Source organism: Lepidochelys olivacea, assembly GCF_965140295.1.
Source record: "Lepidochelys olivacea isolate rLepOli2 genome assembly, chromosome: 1".
NCBI lineage: Eukaryota > Metazoa > Chordata > Testudines > Cheloniidae > Lepidochelys > Lepidochelys olivacea.
This window is the reverse complement of record NC_140411.1, coordinates 270,777,105-270,794,088: the sequence shown is the minus strand read 5'-3', so window position 1 is coordinate 270,794,088 and position 16,984 is coordinate 270,777,105. Positions and strand designations below refer to the sequence as shown.

The 16,984-nt window shown below is 42.9% G+C and overlaps 1 protein-coding gene across 6 annotated transcripts in view; it reads right to left on the bottom strand.

Annotated features, from left to right (window-relative positions):
- NR2C1 (nuclear receptor subfamily 2 group C member 1) overlaps positions 1–15,407 on the bottom strand; it is a 113,360-nt gene extending 97,953 nt beyond the window's left edge. For 3 of the 6 annotated variants that reach the window (XM_084642660.1, XM_084642665.1, XM_084642663.1), the window contains exons 1-2: positions 15,267–15,407; positions 256–317 (exon numbers count right to left, since the gene is read on the bottom strand). The gene's annotated coding sequence lies outside the window, so the exon portion shown is untranslated. The remainder of the gene's footprint in view (positions 1–255; positions 318–15,266) is intronic. The other 3 variants (XM_084642661.1, XM_084642664.1, XM_084642662.1) reach the window with 2 other exon arrangements.
- Positions 15,408–16,984: the final 1,577 nt, after the last annotated feature.

Here is a 16,984-nt window from a genome sequence, read left to right as displayed (position 1 = left end):
ACAAGGGTTATAACAGTATAACTGGTAAACCTTTCTTGTAGCCTTAGCCTTGAGTTCAGTGTTCCAGATTTACCCTATAACAACTGGTGACATCAACATCACCTGAAGCAACACTGAGCAATATTTCAGACAATTTTGAAGCTACCAGATCTTACAGAGCAAACATGGAAACCTGAATGAAGTATTGAGAAAGTAAATAAAGAAAAAAATTTGGGATACATATGTACAAAGTGTTGTAGTTCACCTTTAACTTACCTATGGTACCTAGATTACAGTTCACACCTCCTATGCATAATCACTCTGTGGAGACTCCTGTGCTGAATTAAACAAAAGATACACGATTTCAGTTTTGTAGATGTTATTATACAGGTTTACAGATTTAGCATAATAATTTTGCATTTTTAAACTCTTATCCATGAATTAGACTGGTAAAAATGCTGATTTTTTTAATGAATAATTCAATATTTTTTCAATGTGAATGAATTCTGAACTAGTATTAAGAGCTTCTATCTGAAAATGGGAAATACTGTTCTCAAAACGTTGAGGCTTTGTCTACACTGGCAACTGAATGACAAAACTTTTGTCATTCAAACGTGTTAAGTTTTGTTGACAAAAAGCACCAGTGTGAACAGTGCTTTGTCAGCAAGAATACTCTCCTGCCGAAAAAGCTACTGCCGCTCGTTGGGAGTGAAAGTTTTTTGTCGGCGGGAGAGCTCTCTCCTGCCTACAAACAGCGGCTACACTGCGTGCCTATTAGCAGCACAGCCGTGTCGCTAAAAGCTGCATAATGTAGACAAAGCCTGAGTGCTACATTTCACATGAGATAGGTAAGGCCACTCCAAAGCATTTTACTTTCTTCACATGTACTGTTGGGCCAGCTGCTCTACTGATGCAGAAAATAATAGACTAATCTGAGCATTAGGCCAATAGTGGATCAATACTTAATGGAAGATCCCTACTTCAGCTTGGAAGCCATCCAGCTATTGAACTCATGTCAAGTTTTCCCACAAGCACATGAACTATAACACCAATGGCAGCAACAGCCAGCCAGCAAAGCCCAAGACTCCTGAGAAACTAACAAACATAGAAATGCTTTTCAACAGCAAAGCTTTGGTGCCCTACCAAGTGTATCGTGATCCATTTTTTCCCCTTATTTAAATCACGCAACTTTACATAATCTCATACATTTTCTATAGATTCTGGCCTCTTACATAAACCCTGATAATTGGAAAATATATTCTGCTTTATTGCTAACCTTATGACTCCTGCAGGTACAGTAAGCACCACTTTCTTTCACATGAATGAATCTTTCTACCTCTCTCTTGAAGAGTTCTCACTACACTGAGGAGTAAAACCCTGTTGCTCAGACAGATTTCTAGATCATTCAAATATTTTTGTCCCTCATCCACCTTCCCTCCCACCCCCAAAGAATCTGTGCTTTTTGCTATTGCACCTATAAGCAGTTGACATTGTAAGAAAGCAGTATTTTAAATACTCAAGAAATGAGAATAAGCAATAGTTATTTTAATTTCACGATAGAGAAATATTTTTAATAATTAATTTAGTGGATTTTGAAGGGAAATAATTACAAAATATGAATATTTCAGAGTCTGAATTTTGGGCTTAAATACTTGAATGTACTCCTTAAAGAGTTTCAGCCTAAACTCTGAATTTCCTTGTTTTCAGTAATATTCTTATTCCTATTCCTATTATTTAATTCCAGGCTTCTATGATCTATGCAGCATGCCCACAACATGCTAAGTGCTTTCTAAAGCATACTTCCTGCTCTGAAGAGCACACCTTATACATATTTTGTTTTCTATATTAATAATAAAAACATTAGTGATAGCTGATTGTTTCTTGCTCCAGAATGTACATATTGCCCCCTACTAGCCTTTTAAAGCAATGCCACAGATAAACAGAGTAGTGATGTCAGCTTCCGTTGTCCATTTATTACATTTTCAAACAAGCTCCTTCATACTTTTTCCCATGCCAACCCTCGCAATTGCAAAGAATTCCCGGTAAACATCCCCATATCTCCTTTTTATCCTCCTTCTAATCCCTCCAGAAAACTCTCCTCTGCAAGGATGTACACAAAAAACTTGAGAAGTTAGGCCACTGGTGCACTTACTCCTGCGTGAATTATGCATCACTGCACACATGCAGAATTCATGTCTGGCACAGAATTCTACGTTAGTTCAGGAATCATTCTTTTTTGTAAACCGATATAGTTATACTGGTACAACCCCTAGCATTGATGCAGTTATACCATTATAGATTGTTTCCCTTCCTGTATACGAACAAGCTATATCAGTACAAACACATTTATACCAGTACCACTGTATTCACAACTGGAGGGGTTGTACCCCTTCAGCTATATCAATGTAGTTAAAATTGTGCAATTTGTCAGAGCAGACAAGGCCTTTATTCTGCTGTTGAAGAGCAAAATTCAAATCAATGGCTCTCCATCTTTACAAATCAGTCGATGCCATATAGCAAGGACCTAAAAAGAACTATTACCTTAAAAGAAACAAGCATGGTCACTTGTTCTTACTATATGATGGTCTGACTTTTGAAACGCAAACTATCTTTCTAAGAAGCATCCTTATTCTCTCATAAAGAAAAGGAGTACTTGTGGCACCTTAGAGACTAACCAATTTATTTGAGCATAAGCTTTCGTGAGCTACAGCTCACTTCATCGGATGCATACTGTGGAAACTGCAGAAGACATTATATACACAGAGACCATGAAACAATACCTCCTCCCACCCAACTCTCCTGCTGGTAATAGCTTATCTAAAGTGATCACTCTCCTTACAATGTGTATGATAATCAAGGTGGGCCATTTCCAGCACAAATCCAGGTTTTCTCACCACCACCCCCCCACTCAAACTCACTCTCCTGCTGGCAATAGCTCATCCAAACTGACCACTCTCCTTACAATGTGCATGATAACCAAGGGCCATTTCCAGCATAAATCCAAGTTTAACCAGAACGTCGGGGGGGGGGGGGGGGACAAGGGGAAATAGGCTACCTTGCATAATGACTTAGCCACTCCCAGTCTCTATTTAAGCCTAAATTAATAGTATCCAATTTGCAAATGAATTCCAATTCAGCAGTTTCTCGCTGGAGTCTGGATTTGAAGTTTTTTTGTTTTAAGATAGCGACCTTCATGCCTGTGATTGCGTGACCAGAGAGATTGAAGTGTTCTCCGACTGGTTTATGAATGTTATAATTCTTGACATCTGATTTGTGTCCATTTATTCTTTTACATAGAGACTGTCCAGTTTGACCAATGTACATGGCAGAGGGGCATTGCTGGCACATGATGGCATATATCACATTGGTAGATGTGCAGGTGAACGAGCCTCTGATAGTGTGGCTGATGTGATTAGGCCCTTTGATGGTGTCCCCTGAATAGATATGTGGGCACAGTTGGCAACGGGCTTTGTTGCAAGGATAGGTTCCTGGGTTAGTGGTTCTGTTGTGTGGTATGTGGTTGTTGGTGAGTATTTGCTTCAGGTTGGGGGGCTGTCTGTAGGCAAGGACTGGCCTGTCTCCCAAGATTTGTGAGAGTGTTGGGTCATCTCTTAGGATAGGTTGTAGATCCTTAATAATGCGTTGGAGGGGTTTTAGTCGGGGGCTGAAGGTGACGGCTAGTGGCGTTCTGTTATTTTCTTTGTTAGGCCTGTCCTGTAGTAGGTGACTTCTGGGAACTCTTCTGGCTCTATCAATCTGTTTCTTCACTTCCGCAGGTGGGTATTGTAGTTGTAAGAATGCTTGACAGAGATCTTGTAGGTGTTTGTCTCTGTCTGAGGGGTTGGAGCAAATGCGGTTGTATCGCAGAGCTTGGCTGTAGACGATGGATCGTGTGGTGTGGTCAGGGTGAAAGCTGGAGGCATGTAGGTAGGAATAGCGGTCAGTAGGTTTCCGGTATAGGGTGGTGTTTATGTGACCATTGTTTATTAGCACTGTAGTGTCCAGGAAGCGGATCTCTTGTGTGGACTGGACCAGGCTGAGGTTGATGGTGGGATGGAAATTGTTGAAATCATAGTGGAATTCCTCAAGGGCTTCTTTTCCATGGGTCCAGATGATGAAGATGTCATCAATATAGCGCAAGTAGAGTAGGGCGTTAGGGGACGAGAGCTGAGGAAGCGTTGTTCTAAGTCAGCCATAAAAATGTTGGCATACTGTGGGGCCATGCGGGTACCCATAGCAGTGCCGCTGATCTGAAGGTATACATTGTCCCCAAATGTAAAATGGTTATGGGTAAGTCACAAAGTTCAGCCACCAGGTTAGCCGTGACATTATCGGGGATAGTGTTTTTGACGGCTTGTAGTCCATCTTTGTGTGGAATGTTGGTGTAGAGGGCTTCTACATCCATAGTGGCCAGGATGGTGTTATCAGGAAGATCACCGATGGATTGTAGTTTCCTCAGGAAGTCAGTGGTGTCTCGAAGGTAGCTGGGAGTGCTGGTAGTGTAGGGCCTGAGGAGGGAGTCTACATAGCCAGACAATCCTGCTGTCAGGCTGCCAATGCCTGAGATGATGGGGCGCCCAGGATTTCCAGGTTTATGGATCTTGGGTAGTAGATAGAATATCCCAGGTCAGGGTTCCAGGGGTGTGTCTGTGCGGATTTGATCTTGTGCTTTTTCAGGAAGTTTCTTGAGCAAATGCTGTAGTTGCTTTTGGTAACTCTCAGTGGGATCATAGGGTAATGGCTTGTAGAAAGTGGTGTTGGAGAGCTGCTGAGCAGCCTCTTGCTCATATTCCGACCTATTCATGATGACAACAGCACCTCCTTTGTCAGCCTTTTTGATTATGATGTCAGAGTTGTTTCTGAGGCTGTGGATGGCATTGTGTTCTGCACGGCTGAGGTTATGGGGCAAGTGATGCTGCTTTTCCACAATTTCAGCCCGTGCACGTTGGCGGAAGCACTCTATGTAGAAGTCCAGTCTGCTGTTTCGACCTTCAGGAGGAGTCCACCTAGAATCCTTCTTTTGGTTGTTGGTAGGGAGGCCTCTGTGGATTAGTATGTTGTTCAGAGGTATTTTGGAAATATTCCTTGAGTCGGAGATGTCGAAAATAGGATTCTAGGTCACCACGGAACTGTATCATGTTCGTGGGGGTGGAGGGGCAGAAGGAGAGGCCCCGAGATAGGACAGCTGCTTCTGCTGGGCTGAGAGCATAGTTGGATAGGCTAACAATATTGCTGGGTGGGTTGAGGGAACCATTGCTGTGGCCCCTTGTAGCATGTAGTAGTTTAGAAAGTTTAGTGTCCTTTTTCTTTTGTAGAGAAGCAAAGTGTGCGTTGTAAATGGCTTGTCTAGTTTTAGTAAATTCCAGCCACGAGGAAGTTTGTGTGGAAGGTTGGTTTTTTATGAGAGTATCCATTTTTGTGAGCTCATTCTAAATCTTTCCCCGTTTGCTGTAGAGGATGTTGATCAGGTGATTCCACAGTTTCTTTGAGAGCGTGTGGCACAAGCTGGAAATGGCCCACCTTGATTTTCATACACATTGTAAGGAGAGTGGTCACTTTGGATAAGCTATTACCAGCAGGAGAGTGAGTTTGTGTGTGTGTTTTTTTGAAAGGTGGGGGGGGGGGGGTGAGAAAACCTGGATTTGTGCTGGAAATGGCCCAACTTGATTATCATACACATTGTAAGGAGAGTGATCACTTTAGATAAGCTATTATCAGCAGGAGAGTGGGGTGGGAGGAGGTATTGTTTCATGGTCTCTGTGTATATAATGTCTTCTGCAGTTTCCACAGTATGCATCCGATGAAGTGAGCTGTAGCTCACGAAAGCTTATGCTCAAATAAATTGGTTAGTCTCTAAGGTGCCACAAGTACTCCTTTTCTTTTTGCGAGTACAGACTAACACAGCTGTTACTCTGAAACTTATTCTCTCATGTCCTTCTTTATGCTGATACTTGTATGTCAGGAGTTTGTTTCTTAAACTATTCATTCAACGGACACCAACTTCTAAAATTATGACAGAAATTATAAGATTCACCAGTAAACTCAAAAACAATTCACACACTCATGCATGCTTTATGTTTAATGATAATTTCCATTACAATGCTCCATTATAGGCAATGTAAATGAAAATTTACCACCACATGGGGGAAACACACCGTAGAAAACTAAACACCAAGCCCTCAGTTCCTATTTATACTAATGTAAGCCGTGCACATAGAGATGGGTCTTTATACCTAATTTTTTATATTAATATATTTTCTTAATTCTAATTTATTATATGGAATCAAAGTCTGCACAAAACTTCATCAGATTATGTCAGATTGTCACCTGAAATCTGTAGCATTCTGTAGCTATTCATTTTACATTAAAAGCTTTAAACAACAGCCCAAGTTTTACTATATTTGGGAACATACTTACAAGGATGTGTAAATATTACATAATAATCATATTACTGTATGTACACCTATACTTCAACTAGGACTTCTGGCACAGGAAGTTATACTGGTATAAGGCAGGGTGTGAATTTAAACTGTTATAGTTATACCAGTGTAACTCCCGGTCTGGGCACTCATATTCCACTATAAGAGTACCTTTTTCTGGTTTAGCTTATGTTGTATTAGAAGTGATTTAAGCTAAGCTACAAAAATGACCCTTATTGTGGAATAAGTTTATTCCAGTATAACTATTCCAGGTATTATTGGAAAAATCTCCTGTGTATCCCTCAGACATCTGTAAACCATTGTAGGAAAGCTTATCACCCACTCAACAAAAAGTTAATATTATGGGAAGTTTGGTGAAAAGACTGTTTCGTTTCCCTGGACAGTCATAACACCTCACAATGAGACTTCATTAGGTCTCAGAAACCAACTGTGATGGAGCTAATTCTTTAAATGAGAGACCTCCAAGGAAAACTCATGGGGACTACAGCAATTGATGACAATTCGTAGATGGTTGCTTTCCTCTGAATCAGTAATGAAACAATTGCCCAATATGGGATGTTGCCCTCTTTCATGAGAGATGTTAAACAAAGCTTCCAACTTCTAGCTGGTATAAATTCCAACATTTTTTGCTATTCTAACATGGATCATTCTGCCTAAATCCCCTATTCAGTTGAAAACGGAAACACTGCTCTTCATTTTCATTCCTAAATTAGGGCCCAGTGTTACTATGTGCTCATTAGAAGGGTGGCATAATTTACTCCAAATTTGCTGATTATATATAAATAGACATCATAGTTTGTCAAGAACTTTAAGATCCTCTATGATTAAATGTGCTAACTAGAGATAAGTAGAGATTTAAGTACTTATTTTTCTAAGCTGTTTTTAAGCAGCATGTTTCTTCTCCTCCTCCTCTCCCCTTCCCCAGAAGCATCTTTGCAGACACAGGGAGCAAGCAGTACAGCATCACAATTCACTTCTGTCCATGGTTTGTTCCTCCATTAAACCCAGCCTGGTCAAATCCCTGAGTGCAATGTCCTGCCATCTAATCGGTGGTTGGCCTCTAGGTCTGACTGATGTTGGTTGTGTTTGCATTATTTTCTGTGAGAGCCTATCATCTGTTTGCCTTGTACAGCATCCCCACCATTGTAATCTTTTGACTGCAGCCAATCCCGTACTTAGTTTCACATCCTACTCTCCTCCTAACTTCAAGTGTCTTAAAATCATTCCACTTTATACCTGCCATCTTCCAAAAAACTCTTATCTCTATTGTCTCCAGCCTTCTGATGTTTGTTTCATTTAATGGTGCTGCTTCCAGACCATAAAACAATACCATTGTTATACTGGTTTGATAATTTTTCACTTTCGTACCAAACACATTTTTATCAGTGCATAATTTCGTCAACTTCTGAGCAGCACTTATAGCTAATGTACATCTCCTTTTAACCTCAACTTTGCTGGAACCATCAGTACAGATGAAGCTTCCTAAGTGCACATAAGGTATTATTTGTTCTATGACTTTACCACTGCTGCATTTCTACATATTGTCCCTTTTCCAAGGTACAATAAGTGCCAAGACAAGAAAGTAATTGTAAGTCCAAGTCAACTACACCCATTTCCAATGTAGGAAAGAGTACCATCATCAATTCAAATGTGTCTGACAGTTGTAGGATGTCATCTACATCAGCTGAAGAGCTTAACTCTAGATCACCCAATGTCATGCCCTCCAACTCATCTACCATTCTTAATATCCAATTTAAGAACATGATGAAAGGCCATGGTGATTTCAGGCCCCCTTATTTTATACCAAACTTTGACTTGAAACAGCTGCTTAATTTACCACCAATTCTTATGGCACTCTGGGAGTTTCCATACATAACTTTTATAACTGCAGCTATCCTATGTGGAACTCCATAGGATTTTACTCCTTTCCATAATGCATCCTTCCAAACCAAACGCCTTATTGAAGTCAATGAAAACAACAAACATCTTCAATTCCCGTTCTTACCCTCCCTCAAATAACTGTCAGAGTGGGTATATCTGAACAATGCAACTTTGACCTGGTCTAAAGCTGCACTGTTCTTCGCCTGCTACATCCTCAAAAACTGACCCTTAAATCGTTAATTATTTTCATCATTCTTCCTGGTACTAATAATAAGCCTGTACATCTATAATTATTTGGATTGGGAGGATTGCTTTTCTTCAGCACTGATACAACTATTACCTTCAGCCAGTCATCCAGTACCTCCCTCATGCTCCCATACCTTTTAAAGTATTTCTCCTAATGCTTTGATAGCACTTGTCCCATGAGGTTTTAGCTGCTCAACTATTATATTATCTATGCCTGCAGCTTTCCCATTGTTTTAACTGCTTCACTGCTCTATTTCTTTTTCTGATGGTGATTCAGTGCTAATATCTATTCTGCCTTGCAAGCTGCCCTGTTCATCCAGCGTACATAGAATGCTTGCATCTGGATGAACTACAGAGTTCAGCACTTTGTCAGAATGCTCCTTCCAGCACTTCTTCAGCATTTGTCAGTTCATTGGTGGCCTCTCTTACCACTTGTATCATCGTCCTGATTGTGTTTCCATTCAACTTAACCTTACTGTATATATTTTACATTTTTTGCTTCATTTTTATTATTTATAAAGCACTGCAGAATTGGTCTCCTTTACCAGTGGCTTCAGAAGCATTCCTTGAAAAAGTTACAAAACTTAGTTCAGTAGTTTAATACTAGGAAGTTCAAGCAGCACAAAAATCTAAACCAGCAGTTCTCAAATTGTAGTCCAAAGAGCCACATTTCTCACAACGGCAAAGGAGTCTTAATATTTCCTATGAGCAGCAGCCCAATCCAGAACTCTGAAGAGTACCAGAGAATTGGGGTTTTTTGTCTAACAAAAATTACTTAAGCAACTACGCACACCCCTCTTCGGTGCTTCATGTTTTTGTATATCGTTTCTATATGATCGTATTTGCACACATCAACATTTACGAGAGTCAGACAAACTGAAAGACAGACAACAGCAATAACCAAGGAAATTTAAAATAGATGAGTCTACAAGCAAATAAGGGGAGATCTGATACTTGTAAGCATAAAATGTGGAGGAAGAAGCAACCAGGCTTATATCTGCACCAGTCACATTAAAGCATCTTTTCCTCATAACTTTAATGCTACCCTGATATTAATTTTTCATATTAACCACTGCAGTTGGAGGAAAGATAAGGGAACAGGACTGCTAGGAAAGGTGATCGATGAAAGAATCCACCTCTGGAAAAAAAATTTAGAAGCACTGAATTAAAATATGGTATTTTGCCAGGCTAGTGGAACTAACCTATTATATCTTATTCCCTGCTGCATTCAAAGTCCTATATTTCATAGTGACATCCTTCCCCTTTCTAAACAGTGTAAAAAAAGTAAATCTTCCATACAGATTTTCACTAATTCCATTTGTACAGGAATTTCTTTTTAGTTTGAAAATATACTGCTAATGATGGGCATACTTTTTTTTTGCTTCCTATGCATTAAAAAAACTTGATTTTTCTAAAAAAAAAAAAAAATCTGCTTGTCTTTCCCTTACAAATAGTAGGTATTTATAGTGGTGTCCACAATGTAGTACACAAAAATTAAGGAAGACACATAACTTGTCCCAAAGAGCTTACAATGTGATCTTTTCAGTTATCCTCTGAATTTTGAGGTCTTGCAACCTTTGATCGAAGGAGTAAGCATTTTTAATGTTTAAAAGATATTTTTGCCTGTAATTCCCAGGTTAAATGGGAAATGAAAAAGATTTAAACAGACTGAATAATTTCCCCCTCAATCAGGTTTCACTTGTGTCTAATGTCAAGTTTACTAGATCTTTAGCTGTCCATGGAGCTAAAAAAAACCAACCACATAGACTAGACCTGAATTTCTAATGCAAAGCAGAAGATACAAAATAGAGGTCCTTGTATACCCTTTACAGTGGGGTAGTCAACAGGCGGACTGCAGGCGAAATCCGGACCGCCAGACACTTTTGAAGGGACTAAAAATCTTTTTATTTATTTATGCTTACATCCCCTGTTGCTGCCTTTGAAAGCCCAAGCTGTCACCGTGGGGAAACATAAGTGCTACAGGCGATGTAAGTGCGGGTCTGACAGCCTGCAGCCCGGCCACCCCAGGCAGGGCTGACAGCCGAGAGCCCCTAGCATGGGTATAAACAGCAGTATAACCACTGAGGCACTGTTTAGGCAAGTATAGTGTAGACACACCTGAAGGGTGGAGGTATGTGTGCGAGTACATACCCTACATGGCTCTCTACTTGCCCAAGCCATGCCCTCCCATCTATCACTACTATTTTTAGCAGACAGTGGAATGCCCCCATAATCTTTGTAAACATGTTGGAACAGGATTCTAGGATTAAATGAAGACATCTAAAACTTCATCTCTACCCCAATATAATGCAACCCAATATAACATGAATTCAGATATAACGCAGTAAAGCAGCACTCCTTTGGGGGGTGCGGGCGGGGTGCTGCACGCTCCGGTGGATCAAAGGAAGTTCAATATAACGCGGTTTCACCTATAACACGGTAAGATTTTTTGGCTCCCAAGGACAGCGTTATATCGGGGTAGAGGTGTATATATGGAGTATCATGGCTAAGAACAGTGACAATTTATAGTTTTCCTTAGGCTAATATTCTATACACTAAGTGTACAAAGTGTTCTTTTTCTCACATTTACTAGATGTAGTTTTCATTCTCTCTCGTGAGAGAGCCAACACCATTTTCTCACCAAATATACACAAGATGCTGTTTCAGAGTAGCAGCCCTGTTAGTCTGTATTCGCAAAAAGAAAAGGAGTACTTAGAGTCTCTAAGGTGCCACAAGTCCTCCTTTTCTTTTTCAAGATGCTGTGAAATCCTACAGTATTTGTTTTCAGCTTTGCAGAATCAAGATGACAAAACCTCAACTACTTGTGGCTCAGAAGCCAGGAGAATAAGCACATACTTGACAGTATTTTAGAATCTTGACACAGAGATGAGTCCCCGGTATTTGGAAATTGGTCTTACTTTTTCAGAATCAAATAATCAATATAAAGACCATAGCTTATCTTTTCTCCCATGTGACAACTTTGCTTCACAAACTGTGGTAAAACTACAGCAACTTTATTAGATGGAGAAACTGTATGTTTATTACACATTAACCAATACAATTCATGCACAGTAAACTAGTAAGTAAAACAACTAAAAATACATATATCAACATACAAAATTTAAGCAATGTAATATTCAACATTTGGTCACTATAAATATTTTCAATCTTATGTTACATAGGGAAATCGATATTAACAAAACAGATAACTTTGAATCTAAATACTCTGTAAATACATTTCACATCCGAGCAATACTGACAGAAACTTTGTCAATAGCAACTACAGTCCCATTATTATTGAGCCATCAGTTAAAAGAGCTCCTTTTCAGTAATCTAAAGAAAAATGTAGAGTTAACTGAAGATAGAGGAGTTGGAATCATCCATCAAAGCTCTATTCTGTAGAAACCATGATGTTCAACCTCAAGGGTGAAGCCTATAAGAGCAGGCAACAGCTTTTTTGGCACCAGGACCAAAGCTATGGAACTCATTAGAGAAGATAAAAATGCCCACAAAACGCACTGCCTTCAGAATGAAAAATAAAACATATGTATTTGATTTAGCTTTCTCACAGCTACAAGTAAAAACAGTAAAGAATGAGAAAAGGAGGAAGAGAAATAAATCTGTTAAGAGATAGCCCCAGGAGTCCTGGGAAAAAACAGAGGATAGTTAGATCATTGGCCTACAGTGATTTGTGTTCTCCCCGAGACATTCAGATACTAAGGTGACAGATGCCTATGCCTATTTAAGATGATGTCTCTTTCCAATAGTCTAAGAATTATACACAACAACTCTTTTCAGACAGGAAACATCCCCTCCAGAAAGCCATTTCAAATTATAGGATGTGGCAAGAGCAACAGGGAATGGCCAAATTAATTTTCCCCAAAACAGAAAAACTACAAAGAAAAGTGTAAACAGAAAAACACCACAGAACAAGGTCATTTCTTCTGACTCTGCAGTGGTTCCACATTTCATTTTTAACAACGTTTTCTGTGGAAGAACTGCCCAGTTCCAACTGACTAAAATGTTGAGCTATAATTTTTTTAAAATAAACAAACATTAGCATGATGGGGTCCAGATCCAGAACTAGGGCTCCTACATGCTTCAATAATACAAATAAATAAGAATAGTGCCAGTGCTTACAATATTAGCACACATATCTCCTTTCAAGAGTAGCCACTACCAGTTACAAACACATGATTTAATATGCAGTCAATGAGTATCTCAGTGTTTGGCAAGAAGTCTGGCTAGCCTTACCCTGTACTAAAGTCAATGTCCACTTCAACAAATGTATTTTGGCAAAAATGAAACAGTTATTACAAAATACATACGTGTTTTACAGGGTACAGACTGTGCCTTTTGCATTTGACCAGTACCTAGCACATTTTGGGCACTAATGGGGACAACTAATAATAATAATAAAAAGAAAACACTAGGGCAAAACGAGTAAGTGTGCCATATCAATTATATAGCAGCCGGTCAGAATTTGTAAGGCAATTTCCATGCAAAAAAAGCAAACATCATTCTGGGATGCATTAGCAGGAGTATTGTAAGCAAGACACGAGAAGTAATTCTTCTGCTCTGCATGATTAAACCTCAACTAGAGTATTGTGTTCAGTTTCAGGAATGATGTGGACAAATTGGACAGACTCCAGAGAAAAGCAACAAAAATGATTAAAGGTCTAGAAAACATGACCTATGAGGAAAGATTGAAAAAACTGGGTTTGTTTAGTCTGGAAAAGAGAAGACAGAGGGGTCATGATAAAAGTTTTCAAATATGTAAAAGGTTGCTACAAGGAGGAGGGGGAAAATTGTTTTTCTTAACTTCTGAGGATAGGACAAGAAACAATGGGCTTAAATTGCAGCACAGAAGGTATAGGTTGGACATTAGGAAAAACTTCCTAACCATCAGAGTGGTTAAGCACCAGAATAAATTGCCTCGGGAGGTGTGGAATCTCCATCATTAGATTCGACAAGAGCCGGTTAGACAAACACCTGACAAGAATGGTCTAGATAATACTTAGTCCTGCCATGAATGCAGGGGATTGGACTAGATGACCTCTCAAGGATCCTTCCAGTCCTATGATTCTACCTTCATACTGTATTAAAAAAGAAAAATACCAGTCTTCACTAAACCTGCATGCAGTGTAGTTGTAGCTTGTTGCTTTCAGGATCATACAGAGACAAAGTGAGTGAGGCAATATTTTCACTAAACGTGGACAGTCAGGGGACTGTCAATGGAATGAAGCCTTGCCCCCTCCAAATCTTGGTTACTATTTTGTCTGGAACAGATCTGAACCAACAATTTTCATCAACCAACCCAGCTTTAACATCTAGTGTCTTAGCTGGAGTGAGTGGATAGTCTGTCCAGCTCACACTAGCGTCCACATCAATTTGCAGCCTGACTGTATCAACCAAAACACTGAGTGGGAGTGTCTACCGAGGAAACTTGCCACAGCACCCACAAAGAGCTTTCAAATCAGGTTTAATACAGTGATGGGATAAAATAGGGAAGAATATTGCCAGTGAATGGCCTATACTGTACTTGGAGAACTTTTCAGTCTGTAGGGTTGTCAGACAAACACCAGGTTAATAAGTTCGTGGGGGAGGGGGGAGAACGTGGGCGGAGAGAAAACAAAAAACTTTCCTGTGTACCATGTAAGCCTTAAAACACTGCCTTCATTCTGACAGGTCTCTAAGTTGAAGGAGTCTTGGTTGCAGAGTCATACACCTGGGCAGTCGCTGCCGCTTTCTAGTAAAATGGCTGCTACCAGGAATGAACTTGTTCTCTATTTCCATTAGAAAGTTGATATTCAGCCAGCACATTTCACAGCCCACCCATGCGGGTAGCTTTTTTTCTGTGATGAAGTAGACAAAAGGCGAGGCGGGGACAGCTTTCGCCTGACACCTCCCCACACACACCCGCCGGCAGGGAAAGTGGCTGGCGCGGCCTTTACTGCTGTCACTTGAAAGGTGGCGTGAGACAAGCCTCTACCCCAGGGCGGAGTACGGGGCCCATGCAGCTCGGGTCGGGAGCGCCCTTGGGGCCGGCCTGCAGCTAGACAGTTCCCTACCGAGCGGGGGGACCGAGGCAGGGCCCAGCCGCCTCCTCTGCCCGAGGGGCCGCGGTCAAACCCGCACGGGACGCTCGGCCCCACACAAAATGGCTGCTGCGGGCGCCTGTGAGCTCACGGGGAAGGGGAGACCCGGGCGCTAACGCCCCGCAACCTAACGGGCCAGACCCGCTCCCTGCCTCCGCCCTCCCCAGCGTCCCCTGGGGGCTCCCGCCCGGCGGGGAAAGGAGAAGCTCAGACACTCCCTCGGGCGGGCAGAGGAGCCAAAGCCGCAGCGCGGGGAGCCCGGCACAGGAGCCGCCCCCCATCCCCACTGCCGGGCGGGCGGGCGGGCGGAGCGGGCCCCGGGGCGCGGCCGGGATCCGGGGAGGGGAGACACAAGCTTTTCCTGTTAGGTGAAAGGTCAGGAGAGCGCGGAGCCGCCGCCCGCCCGGGGGAGCCAGGACGGAGCCGCCCGCCCCGGGACAGACAGATGGGGCCGCTTCCCCGGCTCCTGCGGGACGGGACGCGGCGCGGGCTGGGGAGGGGAGGGGAGGGGAGGGGTGAGAGCCGCCCCCAGCCGGCGCAGCGCCTCTAGGCCAGGCCCCGCATGAGCCGCTGCCGAGCCCGGGGGAGGAAAGCGGCTGTAGGCCAGCCCGGCCGCTCTCACCTGGCGGGCCCAGCTCCCGGCGGCCTCTCCTGGGGGGTTATTTGTCGGTGGCGGCTCCGGCTCCGGGAGGTCAGAGTTCGTGACCCCGCCCCTCCGCTCCGCGCGGCGCTCCGCCCTCCTTGCGCCTGTCCCCGACTCGCGCCTGCGCACACAGCGAGCCCGCTGGGAGGGGCGCGTGCGGAGCGCGCAGCGCGGGGACGCCGGTGGGAGGGAGCGGGAAGAGGCCAGAGTGGGCGGGGCGAGGAGACCAGTGGAGGGGGCGAGGCCCCGGGAGCCACGGGCGGTCGTTGGGCGGGGCCTGTCCCCGGCACGTGTGGTTCTGCAGGCGGGAGGGTGGGGAGAGCCGGGCCCGGCGCGGTCCCCGGCGGCCGGGAAACCCCATGAACAGGGGGCGGGGCTGTGGGGCGCCGCTTGCTTTGAGGAACGCAGGGCAGAGAGCAGTGGCATCCCTCCCGGCACAGCCCCTTACTGACGCGGGGAGAGGGGCTGCTCTGGGTAGCCATTAGTCAGTCCTGCCCACCTCTGACTGGTAGGGTTGTCAGGGGTCTAGTTGTTGACCAGAACGGCCACTCAAAAAGGGACCCTGGTGGCTCCAGTCAGCACCCTGAACCGCCGCCCTGCCCCCCATTTGTACAACTCACACCCAACACCCCTCTAGGCTCACTCCCAGGTGCCTTCCCAGCAATTTACCTCCCTCTCCCTCAGCACCTCTGTTACCCGACTCCCCCAGCCCTGTGCACTGTTTTGAGGGGTGTGGGAAATACATTTCTGTACTGTAGTTTAAATGAATTATTACTCAAGAGTTCTGTATTAATACGCCTAGTATGAACTCTATTTATTAAAAAACATTTCCTGAATCTTTTTTATTTTCTGTATTGTTACAGACGTACTGGCTGACAGGTATTTTGAAATAAATTACCCAAATAATTGAAACTGGCATGACTATATTGTGTTACTTTGACAAATAAAATGTGCAGAATTTTAAAATATTGTGTGCAGAATTCCCTCAGGAATATGTAGTCAGCCCACAGCCCCCAATCCAAGGTAAAAAACCACGTTTTGCCACGTGAATGCTGTTCCAGCTGAATCTGTTTCTAACATCCTGTGGGCAACCAGCATGGGCCAACCTACTGGACGGTCTAACCAGGTCCATACTGATCATTACCTGTGGAGCTTCAGCATTGGCACGCACATCTCCTGCTGGCATCCATGTTTTAACCTGGTTTTTCCAAATTGCTCTGACGGAGAATGCTGCTCCAATGGACTGCTCTATCAATGCTTTGGTAGGATGTGTGTCCTCAAATGTACCTATTAAGAGTGAAGGTCCAGAAATTGGCAAATGTAAGCAAATGTCTTCATGTCCTAATCTGGATTTTGTTTAATTTGATTAAGAACATAAAAATGGCCATACTGGATCAGGCCCATACAGGCTTTCTCTAGCCCAGTATCCTGTTTTCTGACAGTGGCCAGTGTCCTATCCTCTAAAAGGAGTGAACACAACAGGGCAATTTACCCTAACCCAGTCATCCAGTCCCAGCTTTTGGCAGTCAGGGGTGTAGAGACATCCAGAGCATGGGGCTGCATCCTTGACCATCTTGGCTAATAGCCATTGTTAGACCTGTCCTCCATAAATTTATCTAATTCTTTTTTGAACCCAGTTATACTTTGGCCTTCACAATATCTCCTGGCAACAAGTTTCAGAGGTTGACTGTGCATGG